At 32.5% G+C, this 13,536-nt stretch overlaps 1 long non-coding RNA gene across 2 annotated transcripts; it reads left to right on the top strand.

The window, feature by feature from the left end:
- Positions 1–9,596: 9,596 nt before the first annotated feature.
- On the top strand, positions 9,597–10,847 carry LOC113750870. 2 transcript variants are annotated; one of them, XR_003464674.1, is made up of 3 exons: positions 9,597–9,767; positions 10,099–10,151; positions 10,475–10,847. It is a non-coding gene; the product is annotated as an uncharacterized LOC113750870 (long non-coding RNA). The 2 variants fall into 2 exon arrangements; XR_003464673.1 differs by lacking the exon at positions 10,475–10,847 and having other exon boundaries at positions 10,099–10,366.
- Positions 10,848–13,536: the final 2,689 nt, after the last annotated feature.

Genomic DNA, 13,536 nt, shown 5'->3' with positions numbered 1-13,536 from the left:
CTGAATTTAGATGAAACTAATTTCTGGCTAGGATATTATTATAGCCTTCAATTTGCATTTCGATAATCAAATAAAATCGAAGATGGGCAATTGCTGCGCACAGATCAGTTATAAAAAATCAAGTCAGTACAAGAGGAAATCTAAGCAGCTAAAGGATATGTGCTAATAAAAGCGATAAAATATTTGGATTGAAATGTACACTCACAAATTGAGAGTATTTCTCAAATGGAAGACGGACAATTGTGGTGATCTTTTCACCTTAGTATAGTAGCTCTTAAAATTTCGCTGGAAAGTTAATCTATTGACTATAGATGAGAGATGAAGGACTTTGGATTAAAAAAAAAATTAAGCAAATACTCAAACTTCAAAACTCAGTTAGAGAAAGCTTACAGGCATCACTAGTTTGTATTGGTTGAGGAGAGGAGTTGGGTACGTAGGATAGGTATGTTGGTTGTTGCACATAAATCTGAAGGGTGGATGAAGAGTGATACATATATACATGCATAATGATTTGAAGACAATTATCAACATGTATTAACATTTAAATCATCAACGACCTTTTTGCATTGAGTTGAATTTTTTTTTTTTTTTTTGAAGATTGCAAAAGAGAAATTAAGCCAAGCTGTTTCTCTTGGACTCTTTTGTGACCAAATAAAAAAAAAAAAAAAATCAATGCATCACTCTTACCTCTCCCTACCTATCACTACAACAAAAAAGGGAATTAGCTACAAAATTTTTTACGAGGAGCAGACAACTCGACGCTGTTAATGTGTGGATGACGAGGAACAGAGCATATCCTCACCAAATGTTGGAGACAGCTTGACTTTTGCTAGCACTATGACTTTCCTCGCTTAATATCCTCGCCAAAAAGGAAGGCGGGAAGCTTCCCTCCAAATTCTAGTCATAGTGGCGCCAAGACTTTTTGGTATTAGTGAGAATTCATGTAGTTCCACGCTGATGTACAGCACTTAGTGAAGGCAGGTTCTCGCCGATCTCTATTTGACCAATAGCAAGAAGTGGTTCTATTCTTGCCAAAATAAAAATACAACCAAACGTTGTAGTTTTAAGAGTTAAGAGGCCTTAAAAAAAGGAAAAGAAAAAGAAGAAATAGAAGAGTAAAGTGCAGATGCGGGAAGATAAATGCCACCAAGTTCGTTGATTTCATTCTCTTTCCCTTTTAATTTCTCTGAATTCTCTCTCTCAACAATTTGTAATCAGGTGCGCTTTTTCTTCCTCTTCGTCGTCTTCTTCTTCTTTGCCATAAGAATCTGATTGAGTTTTCTTTGCTACCTATCATCCTCCATGTTCATCTTTATAACATTTGAGTTATTCACTTCTTTTAATACATTTGGCATGTTTATCAGGATTCTTATTTTTTGCTTCTTTATGGTAGAAGCATGTCCATTACCTTTGTAACCATTTTTTGCTTGTATGATTTTATATCCCTAATCCTTCTTAACTTGTATAGGAGTTGTGTCCTTAACGTGGTATGCTTTTGTTGAATAAGTGGTTAAATTATGGTCTGTTGTATCATAGAAGATAACAATACTTTCGTACCATTAGCTATTGTGCTTTTGGACAATTTATAGTTTTGGCCTTATCGTAAGTAAAGGCCATTATTCTTCAACTACTGAAAGCATAGAAATAAAAAATTCCATTCCTCATTGAAGTCATTTTGAGTAATAGTAGTTTTGTTTTACTAGTAACATCCAATGATATCTTCAAGATTTAGAATAGTGCACTACTAAAATGAGTATTGAATAGCACTAATTGGATCATGAAAATGAGACGATATGTAGATTTTTTAGCTAATTACATTCACCCAGTAATTCATTGCCAACCAGTATTTGGATTGAAATTGCATTTGTTCTGGTGCATACCTTATTGATTATAGGATCTTTTGTCAATCTGTGTATGTTTGTGGTCCTTAAAGTTGGCTGAACTTAGATGCAGAAGGCATTACGATTTGACTATCAGCACTTTACACAACAACATTAATCTCAAGGCTTAGTACTAATATTGTTGATTAGTATAATATTCAATGATTGGTTGGATCAAGATGTAGGAAGCATAAAGAGTTCAAATACTATCACCTTACAAATCAGACCCAGTGCCTTTTTTTGGCGAGAGATTTATGTTGGCTTTGTTCCCAAAACTTAAAAATATATAACTGGTTTCATTTTTTTTTTTCTAAAAAGTAATAAAGGAACCCATTCTAATGCTCTCAAAGCTCACTACAATTATTGTTAATCAACATATTATTCAATGACTGGGGAATATTGGATGCAGGAAGCATAAAGAGTTTGAATACTAACACTTTATTAATCTTCTTGAGCAATCCTTCATGGTAAGTGCATTACAATGCTCAAATTTGATTTCTATTGATTCAAATTAAAATTAAATGTGCTTCATTTGAAGAAAGCTGCCAGTATTCGGGTCTGACTTGTGATATTGTGAATGCATATGTTTTTGTTGGGTTATGGACATATTTTGCTTTATTTAACTAGTTCTTTATAATTATCATGTCTTTGAATTTCAGTGTTATTTTTCCAACACGATTCTTCTGGGAAGGCTTGCCATCTAAACTTGCACCTTGGTGTAGCATGTAGTTCATATATCACAGGAGGAAAATGGATAAGAGTTGGATGTTCCTGGCTTATAGATGGTGTGATGAATATAGGAATGGACTAAAGAAATTTTTGAAAATGGCAAAACAGCACAAAGGTGATAAACCAAAGATTAGATGTCCATGCAGAAAATGTAGAAATGTGAAGTACTACTCTGTTCATGTTGTTGAGAATCATCTGTTATATAAGGGGATGGATAGTACTTATACATATTGGAAATTTCATGGGGAAACTCTGCCTAATGAAAATTCCAATGTTCATTCATGTCGTGATAATGAGCATGAAATTAATGCTAACAATGCAGAAGTAAATGATGCCGAAATGCAAGAAATTTTAGAAGACATCTATTGGGAGACCTTTAATGAAGAAGAATCAAACGGTGGGAGCAATGAGGAGGTATCTTTTACAAAAGAAGATGAATTGGAAAATTTTGATAGAATATTTAAAGATGCTAAGAGAGCCTTATATCCTAGTTGCAAAAAGTCTTCAATATTTCTTTTTGTTGTAAAATTGCTACATTTAAAGGTACTCAATCGATGGAGTAATAAATCTTTTACCATGCTTCTTCAACTATTAAAGGATTCCTACCCTGATGATAACTTGCTTTCATCCTCTTACTATGATTCAAGAAAATTATTGGGGGACATTGGGTTAGGATGTGACCCGATTCATGCATGCAAGTATGACTGTGTTCTCTTTCGGAAGGTATATGAAGGATTGAATCATTGTCCAAAATGCTTGCAGTCTAGATGGAAAATAAATGATGGCAAAGGTAAAAAAGTTCCTCAGAAGATTGTTTGCTACTTTCCTTTGTAGCCAAGACTGCAGAGACTATTTCTATCAAGAAAAATAGCATCTTATATGAGATGATGCAAGGAAAAATGAGTTGAAGAAATAAGGGTCTTAAGTCATCCAGTAGATGGTGAATCATGGAAAGAGTTTGACAAGAAATTTCCATGGTTTGCTGAAGATGGTCAAAATGTTCGTCTTGCATTGTCAAGTAATGGTTTCAACCCTTGTGTAACTCCTATAGTATATGGCTAGTGGTGCTCATAAACTATAATATGCCACCATGGATATCAAAAAGGGAGCCTTATTTCTTCTTGTCACTACACATGCTAGGTCGTCGGTCACCAAGAATGGATATTGATGTGTTTTTGCAAGCTTTAATTGATGAACTATTGGAATTGTTCAAAGGTGTTCGGACATATGATTCTATGATTGAACAAAGCTTCCTTTCTGCATGCAGCACTTATGTGGACTATAAGCGACTTTCCTGCTTATGGACACTTATCTGGTTGGGTGACCAAGGGAAAAATGGCATGCCCCTGCTGCAATGATGAAATAGATTACCAGTCATTGAGAAACAAGATTGGTTACTTAGGCCACCGTCAATGAAAGTTTAACTTTCTGCTCCTTATATCTTGATGGCATTGAGACAAAATTCAATGAACCAAATAGGTATTATGATGGAGAAAATCCAGCTCATGACAGGTTATCCATATTTTCCCATAAAATTTTCCAATTGGATTGCCTACGTGTGGCACTTTGACAAGGGATCAATATAATATGGTCCACTGGTATGTTCTTGACAACTGTGATGAATTGCAACCATTTATGCTGTAAGTAAATCTTTTTTCACCAATAATTTAGTTGAACAGTTTGAGAAATTAGTTTTTAATTATGCACGTGAACATGAGGAAGAGCTAGAAAGAAGAAATGATGCACCAGTACGAGTACAGAATTGGACAGCCATGGACAAGTCAGCCAAGGAAGATCTTTATGAACGTGTAGTGGTATGATACATTTAATTCATTTCATATCATTTACAATTTTCTAAACTTATTTTTGTAAATTTTGCAGGACACATTTTATTTGGATTGGACAAAGCCGCATGTTCAAGATGCTGTTAAGAATCAATTTGGACGACTATATGGAAATTTTAGGAGCAAATGTCACCAACATTACAAAAAGTATGGGGAGATGCAAATGCAAGGCCCAATCCTCCTGTCCACTTTCTTGAGAGAAGGAATAATTGGGTTTGGATCTGTGACAATATCTTTGACAATAAGGATTGGGAGATAAGTAAATATCTATGCACTACTTTTTGTTAAAATGGTTCATGCATTGAGAAGTAAGCTCTTGACAAGATTATACCTTGTACATTAGACTCGTTCAAGAACTAATGCACTAAATCGTGCAAATCTGGAGTGTGTGCACAAGTTGGGATCTAAGTCTTTTCCTCAAAAACGTCATGAAATAATAAACTCGTGTCCTATATTACCAATTTGCTGTGACTTTGGGGTCAGAAGTTCTTAAATCCAGTCAAAATGAAAATTTTCAAACATATTCATGTGTTCATATGTTGCTTATTTTGTTAGACCAATCTAGAGAGAAATGAGAAACCTGGTCTTATTGATTTGTTTGATATCGCATACAGAAATAGAAATGGATGGTCCTCCTGTCTTGCTAAAGAAAAAATATTTTAAGTTGAGAGCTTATACTATGGCAAAAATTTTATATCTTGCAGCAAGAAATGATTAATTTGAAAAATCAACCTATCTCTGAAAATGAGCCACCAATGTCTGAGGTTAAGATAGTTGAAAAAGTTTGCCGAAAAAATTCCAGTTTTATCTATGGGAAACCTCGTGGAGTCAAACCTCCATCTCGAAGGTAGTATATTAGGGGAACCAATGGCAGCAACAATAGACAAATGGAGAGCATCATTGCTGAGCAAAAGTCACAACTGGAGGCTGCACATTCTAAAATTGAGGAACAACAAGCTCAACTTCAGTGCCTATAAGAGTTAATAGATTGGTTGATGGCAGAAGCGAAAAGCAGGACTATAGCTAATGCCAATAGCTAATTTTATAAATTAAGAAGGTAAGATATTCTAAATTTTGAATGCTGGTTAGTAGCTAAAATATCTAGTTGTATCATCATTCTTTCAAACAATTTTAGTTTATGATGTCACCAATTTATACTTCTATGCGATGATATCAATACGAATCTCAAATAATATGAATGCATAGAGGCTATCCTCTATTATTTCTGGTAATACACTATGACAAAATGATGAATGGATGTGATGCAAGCTATATGTGATTTTGGAAAGCAATATATGGGTAGCCAAATACATTAGAAGTTTTATTACTGAGAAATGTAGTTGAGGCACAATGGTTTTAGTAAAAATTTCATTATGTTTGGAGAATCTCTTACATTAAATATTTGTTTTGCAGGTTCATTTTGGAGATTTTGGATGGAAATAGACTGCGCAATCTGGAAGGGGCCATTTGAGCTTGAATTGTTTTTGTAGTTTGGCTTGTTTTGGATGTGGTAGAGCTAAGCTTATTTTTGTTTAAAAGGTGTAATGGTATGTGTTTTCCTTACTCCATGTGGCAATTTGTCTTCTTGATAGAAGTTTTGTAATTCAATTCTAAAAATGCTTGCAGTTAATTTTCTGCTTTGAATTGAATTTAACTTGTTAATATGTGATTTTTCTAGTGCAGGTTAACATTGAGAATTTGGAAATGGGTTGCAGTCTAGAAGGCATTGTGAAAGTGTTTAAAATGTTCAGGTGGCTTGGTTGGGATGCAGTAGGTGACAAGACCTTTTGGAAGCTAAAGTTTGTTTTAGAGGGTTGTTATAAACACTAGTTATTTTGGAAAAGCACGGCTGGTGTTCATATAGTTTTGGAAGTAATGACTTCAACTTTTGGTCATGGGTGCTGAATCATGATTAAATATCACACATCCCTTTTTCCATCCTAGTTTATGCTTGTTGTTTTTTTTAGTTTCAATTTTTGCATTTTATCTTTTTTATTAATCCATGTAATGAAAGTGGGAAAGTCTAAGAATATATAATAGAATTGCCCATGATTTTTGAAACTTGGAGATTCATATAGACCAAATACTTTAAACCAAGCACATTTGTAGGTTTTGAATTTTATATCGACCAGCAAAACAATGCAAGTATGGGAAGAGTGTTACACTTGGCTCATTAACTTTCACAACTCTATCGAAGAACTTCAAGTTTCATGAAATGGTTGTTATGTACTCCATTTGTTCGTAGTTGTTGTAATATTTTCACTTTATTGATGTTCCAAAATTTGAGTCACTATTTCATACATGTTTTTCAATCTTGTTATTTGAAAAAGCATTTTTTTTAATTTCAATACACATCTATCAAAAATATATTTTGAATTCAAAGGATATATATATATGAAAATTCATCAATGTCACCTCATCTAAACATAATGATTACCATGTCTTCATATAAACTTGGATTCCCAAAAAATGACTCTAATATTAAGTCGGAGGGAGAACTTTTGAATCTTGTCACTTAAACAAGGAGAAATAATATCACAAATAATATTAAATAATTAAATAATCTATATATGCATTGGTATTTGACAAAATTGGAATATAGTTCAAAGTCACACTTATTATGTTGGTATTAGAACAATTGGAGTGGTTTACAATTATTAATACTCAATGAAACTTCTAAAGTACTTTATTTCAATCAATTTTGTAATTGAGGAGAGATTAAGCCTATTACACAAGACTTTTTTCTTAATAAATGAATTGTATACTTTTGTAATACTTCAAGAATAAATGGATAGGCACTGTGAAGCACTTGTTACACGAAATTCTTTTTATAAACTGCAATTAAAATTTCATCATAGAAAAATGAGTTTAGCAAAATAACACATATAGTTCAAAGTCACAATTGTTGTACTGGTATCGGAATAATAAAAATGGAGCATTTTACAATTAGTAATACTCAATGAAACTTCTAAAGTACATTATTTCAATCAATTTTGTAATTGAGGAGAGATTAAGCCTATTACACAAGACTTTTTTCTTAACAAAAAAATTACATACTTTTGTAACAAATTCAAGAATAAATGGATAGGCACTGTGAAGCGCTTATTACACGAAATTCTTTTTATAAACTACAATCAAAAGTTCGTCACACAAATATGAGTTCAGCAAAATAACACATATAGTTCAAAGTCACAATACAAATAGATTTAAAAGTTGAGGAACTGGAATTACAAGTAATTTACTATGATTTTCATAGATTATACGACATCCATACGAATTTTTTTCTTTAGCCTCATATATAAAACTTTAGAATAGTTAAAATCACATCATGTAATTATTAGCACTTATATATAAGTGTTTTATACAGTTACTTGAAAAAAAATATTCATATATGAAATACATAAAACTTTTGAATTATACACATGGACATGTATTAGCACAGATATAATATAAATATTTACTGACTAGCACACTTGAAAGCATCCCTTTCATTCTATTTTATGCATAGCTAAGTTCTTTGAAGCTTAGCAAAGATATAAGAGTGAAGAATAATTTCAAGAAATGGCAATTACATATCACACAACAAACTTCTATCTAAAAATTAAATGCAAATTTATCAAACTTAGTTAATTCGTTGAAGCTGTTTATTGATAATATTTTCATTAGTTTCATTTTTCTCATACATGGTTTCTTTCAAATTATATACTTTTAATACGCAATATTCATTCTATATACTATATAATATACTCCAATTCTTAAAAACATTTAACTAAAACCATAGTTGTTAGGATCGTGATCTACGATCCTACGATCCGAATTATGGCTAACGATCCAAATCGTAAGTAGGATAAAAAATTAGCATTAAATTAACAAGATCAATAAGATCATGATCTAGATCATACGATCCTACGATTCTAATACGATACTACTATTTTTTAAAATATTAAGTAGCAATTTTAGTATTTTGACCATATCTTTGTGTAGAAAACTCGAAATTGAGTGTTGTTTGTTGCGTTGTAAACTATATTCAGAGGGCTTTAAATCCATGTAAATAACTCACCCCAATTTCAAACCTAGAAAATTTGATGAATCTTTAAATTTGACTCATATATTTTACTAAAGTGGATAGATGATCTTTGCTATAGGTTATCACATGGAGCTAGTGTTTTGTGTTTTTATTATAATAAATTAATATGGTTTAGAGTTTTTAGAAATGAATTAATATTTTTGCTGATTCTAAGTGGATAAGTGGTGGATTATAAATTTGAACCCAAAATACACTTTTTTAGCACAAAATTCTACTCTGAAAATTTTCTTTAATTATTTGCTTATTGTACGTATACCAATTTTTCTATCAATTAAAATATATTTGAAACATTTTATTATATATGTAATATTTACTTATCATATTATATAAAATAATGATGTAATAATCAATCACTAAATCATAGTTAAATAAATGTATTGTGTTTAACTATTTTATTAATAAAATGATTTATACACATATAAAGTCAACTTTTCCATGTATGTTGTTCCATAATTGAATTTGGATTAACAACAAGAAAAACAAGTTGTCTAGTCTAATCAAAATACATTTTGAATATATTATAAGTAGTCCCAAATTTCTATATATTTTTCAAACTGTCCCAAATACTTTATATATGACAATTATAACCTTAATTAACAAACTAATTATATTGATTGCACATGAATTACATTATTTGTTACTATATCTATGAATTGTGAACTTAAAAATTATAAATATGATTGCACATGTTTCGTTAGTTTCATTTTCTCATACATGATTTCTTTCAAATTATATACTTCTAATACTCAATATTCATTCTATATATTATATAATATACTCCAATTCTTAGAAACTTTTAACTACAACACTTAAATCAGAATTTAGGACACACGTTTTATTCCCTCCAAGAATTTTATTTTTCCCGCAACGTCCTTCTGTCAAAATTCAAAGGCTCATTAGAGGCTGAGGGATAATACTATTATATATACATAGAAGGCTAGTCCTCTCTTATCTCTCTCAATTGAGAAGCACGCATTTGTTCTTCTCTCAAGGGCCAAGATTGGTGGTTTTTACTCCAGAAATAGAAGAACAGATGCAGGAATTGCTAAACGGGAAAGAGACCTCTGAGGAATTACTGAAAAAGAAGACCCACCTCCTGTCCATCTCCTAAGAATTGCTAAACGTGAAGGAGCTTAGGTTTTATTGCTATCAGAAAATCTCAGAACAACTTCAATGCTTCATCCATTTGCTTCAAATGTTGTTAGATCTATATTTTGGTGCCATTTTGTAAGTCTTCATACCCTTCTTGTGTGTTTTTATTACCATTATTTGTGTTAGATTTCTAAGATTGCATTATTTTCCTCACAATTTTAGGAAAATTGAGTTCCAACCATGCTTCTGGACTCTGTGAAGATAACTTATGTGGGTTATGTATTTAAAATCAAAGATTGCATTTTTCGATTGGTTGACGTTTAAGCTAACAACCTCTGACTTTTGCATCTTGTTTCCTGGTCGGTTGAGGTTAACTTCTCTGCTTTTCCTAGTTGGTTTTAGCCCTTATTTTTATATGCAATCAGTAAAATTTCTCCATCTAATCTAATCTTCCCTTTTTGTGCAGCTTAATCAAGTTAGATTTAAAGAGCAGTAGTGCTGATATGGAGCCAAATCAAGGTAGTTCTATTGAATGCTGTCTGATCTAAATTTACCTACAAGTGTATAGAACAGGTCAGCCTTTGTGTACATACTTAGTGTTGGAGGCAAGAGGACTTAGGGGTGATTTCAGGATTCATAGAATCATAATACCGGCTTGCAATTTACTGAAGTTGAAGTTGCAGTTCCATTGTACTAGGAATTTCTGCATTTGAACTAAGCTTGGTCTATTTCAACATGCGCCATTTGGGTTTAGGTGCTTTTTGTGTACTGCAGTTCCCATTTTAGGTATTAATATTTTGTTTCTTTTGGATATATTCTCACTAATTTCAAGTATTGCGCAGTTTTTGATCTTCTCAATATGTAAAGTTGCGTAAGGAGGACTTTTGTATATACAAGGACTTGGAATCTGCATTTCCAAATAGTTTTTCCAATACGCTTTGTTGAACATCTTAGGCAGATTGGAATCAGAAAATTTATAGGGGAGGAAGATCAAGTAAAGCTCGTAGAGTACATTTTGCAGCATGTGATCCTTTGAAAAAGATGACTCTGTATAGAGTTATAGAACCTTTGAAGTCTTCATCAGAAGGTTGCAACAGCATTTTGTCATTCAAAAAATGTTCGATGGATTGCCAGATAGAGTTCCAAGATAATTGGACTGAATTCAGGAATCGGAAATACTGAGGTGACAAATATGTGTCCATATGACTAGTTTAACTCTCTCTCTGTTATATTTTTTTTCCGCTTCTCCTTTTTGTCTGGGGCATGATGGTGTTCTCTTGATGAAATCTTCTTTTGTAATGACTTATTGAAGTTGTGATTTCTTGGATGGTTAATGAGTTAAAAAAAAAATTTGGATTGCCAATTGATTTCAAGCACTTCCTATTGTATGGCTCAAGATGTTGAAAGAGCTGGATGTTGATGTATTACTTTGCTAGCAGTTATTTTTAGCTAACCAAAGCTTTTGTATGTTTTTTATTGAATGTTTATCGAAGTAGCAAAAGGGGGTTGTTGGCACCAAGTGATATTCCGCTGTCAAATACTAGGACTTATGAGTTTAAGTTTAATAAGCAGCTACGTTGGTCATGATTCATTAAAAAAAAAAATTTTTGCCAAACAATTTGATACTTATAAGAACCTGGAAAATGTACAACAGACACACGAGAAGCCAAATTGAATCTATTTACAGCTAAATTTTCTAATAAAACCCAGTAATTTGCTCAGAGAATTAAGATTAGCATGCTAAAATGGGATTAAAAATTGTTCACAACAACATTGGAGAGGAACGTTTTCCCACCGAACAGTTAGGTAAGAATCAATTTTCGCTTATTAGAGAGGAAACTTTCCTAGCCAAAAATATTTTACTGGTACACGGGGGATTGCAGATTTGTCAAAAGACTCCTTGCTAATTCTATACTATTGGTGAGGATGTGCTATTTTCCTAGCAAAACACCTTGACTATTTGCAAGGAACTACTGGTTTTTGTGGGGAGTTTTTGACTTTAATGGAGAGGAAAGTTTTTCTCGCCATAGTATTCGAGCTATTAGCGAGGAGGTCAACCCTGGCTATTGATCTGTTCCATTAGAGAGAAAGGCAGCAGCATCCTCGCTATTAACTTTTAGCGACGAGCATCTAGCAAGAAACTTGGCGAGGAAGCATTTTTCTCGCTGAAATTAATTGGCGAGGAAGTCAGAACTTTTGGTGTGGACTTTTGTTCCTCGCCAAATCCCTTTTTTGTTGTAGTGTATCTTACTCATCTTTATGCATATTGCAACAAAAAAGCCATGGAATTATATGTTATTTACTCTGTTTTTGCCTATGGGGAAAACGAAATAAAAGCTTCTCCCATCATGTGTTTAAGTCCAATTTACTTGCTCATCGCCTATTTAGTCCTAACAGCACAACATTGCATTATATATCTTCTCTGACCCCCAAAAAAATAAAACAAATATTTTAAAATGTGCTATTATACCTACTTGCATTATTAGAGGTTGAACGATGAACTAAACTATTCGAAACTGAATCAAACTAGGCTTTGTGAGAGTTCATTCGAACTTACTTTGCCAAATAATCAAATAAAATTCGAACAATGTTGTATGTTCGATAAATTTTCAAACTCGACTCGATCTTGGTTCGATTAATATAAAATTATATTTTACCTATAAAAATTTCAAGTTACTCGAACTCGATAAAAACTCATATGAACTCGGTTTAACAAATAAATGAGCTAGGCTTGAAATTTTAAGTTCGTTAAAATAATTAAACCAAACTTAAATATTAACGTGTTTAGTTTGATTAGACTCACTTACACCCCTAGTAATTACTTATTTTGCGACCAAACATGCTTACATTTTTTTTTCAGCAAATACAGAAAAAATTTCCTAAATGGATTGTGTTCATAATTCGCCACAATATTTGATTTGAACTCTTGCTTTTAAAGCATAAGATTGTACTTCTAACCTTGTTTATCCTACTACTATATCTCCTCCCACATGGAAAATCAAAGAACTGAAAGAATAATGAACGTTTCAACTAGTAGAATTGAGTTTTACACCTGTTTTAATCGACTGGTTAAAGACAAAAAAAAAAAGTAAAAAGTAATTTCATAGGTGTCATGAGTTATTCGTTTTGCCCTTTTTTCCCGGATGTGGATATGGGTCGGGGACCCCTGGAGATTTTTTTGTGAAGAGGACGATGGAACAGCCGATGAGGTGATCAGAATCATCGACGTTCGTACCCCTCAACTGCCAAAAATTATGCAGAGAGTTTTCGAACTTCGTACAACAGGATACGGAGAAAAGTGCAGCAGGCCAATCATGGGCTCTGACTATTTCCAGTGGCAGCCAGGAGCAGCTGTACAGCATCTTAGCATTAGAGTATGATGATCAACCCTCAATCAAATCAATCGGGCAACGTAAACTTCGTCATTCACAAATCTATGTAGAAACCTCGGAAATTGTTACGGACGGATAGAAGAGTTATTCTTCTCTCCTGCATTCTGCCACCTTCATCAAGCCATGATAAAATATCTCCTCCATCTGTTGACTGTTGATGCCATAAAATTTGAGAGATTAGACTAGTAAGAAATCTTTCCGAAGAATTTATTGTAAAAATATATACAAGTACTAATTCTACTGTACGCCCCTGAATTATTTTACACCATAAATTTTAGTTCTGAACACTTCACTTCTTAACCTCTCTTTTATTCTACTTATATTCAATTGACAACATTTGTCACTAAAACTAATAAAAAGGACTATATACACAATATATACTCTCGAGTGCATTTGATAAAAACTGAAATTTGAAATTTAAATTGATTAAGTTGTTGAATTGTTAAATAGTAAATCTAATATATTTGAGTGTGTATCATATTAAATGATAAGTGAATAATTAATCATTTATT

This window comes from Coffea eugenioides, chromosome 10 (genome assembly GCF_003713205.1).
Source record: "Coffea eugenioides isolate CCC68of chromosome 10, Ceug_1.0, whole genome shotgun sequence".
Taxonomy (NCBI): Eukaryota; Viridiplantae; Streptophyta; class Magnoliopsida; order Gentianales; family Rubiaceae; genus Coffea; species Coffea eugenioides.
This window is presented reverse-complemented; position numbering and strand designations above follow the sequence as displayed.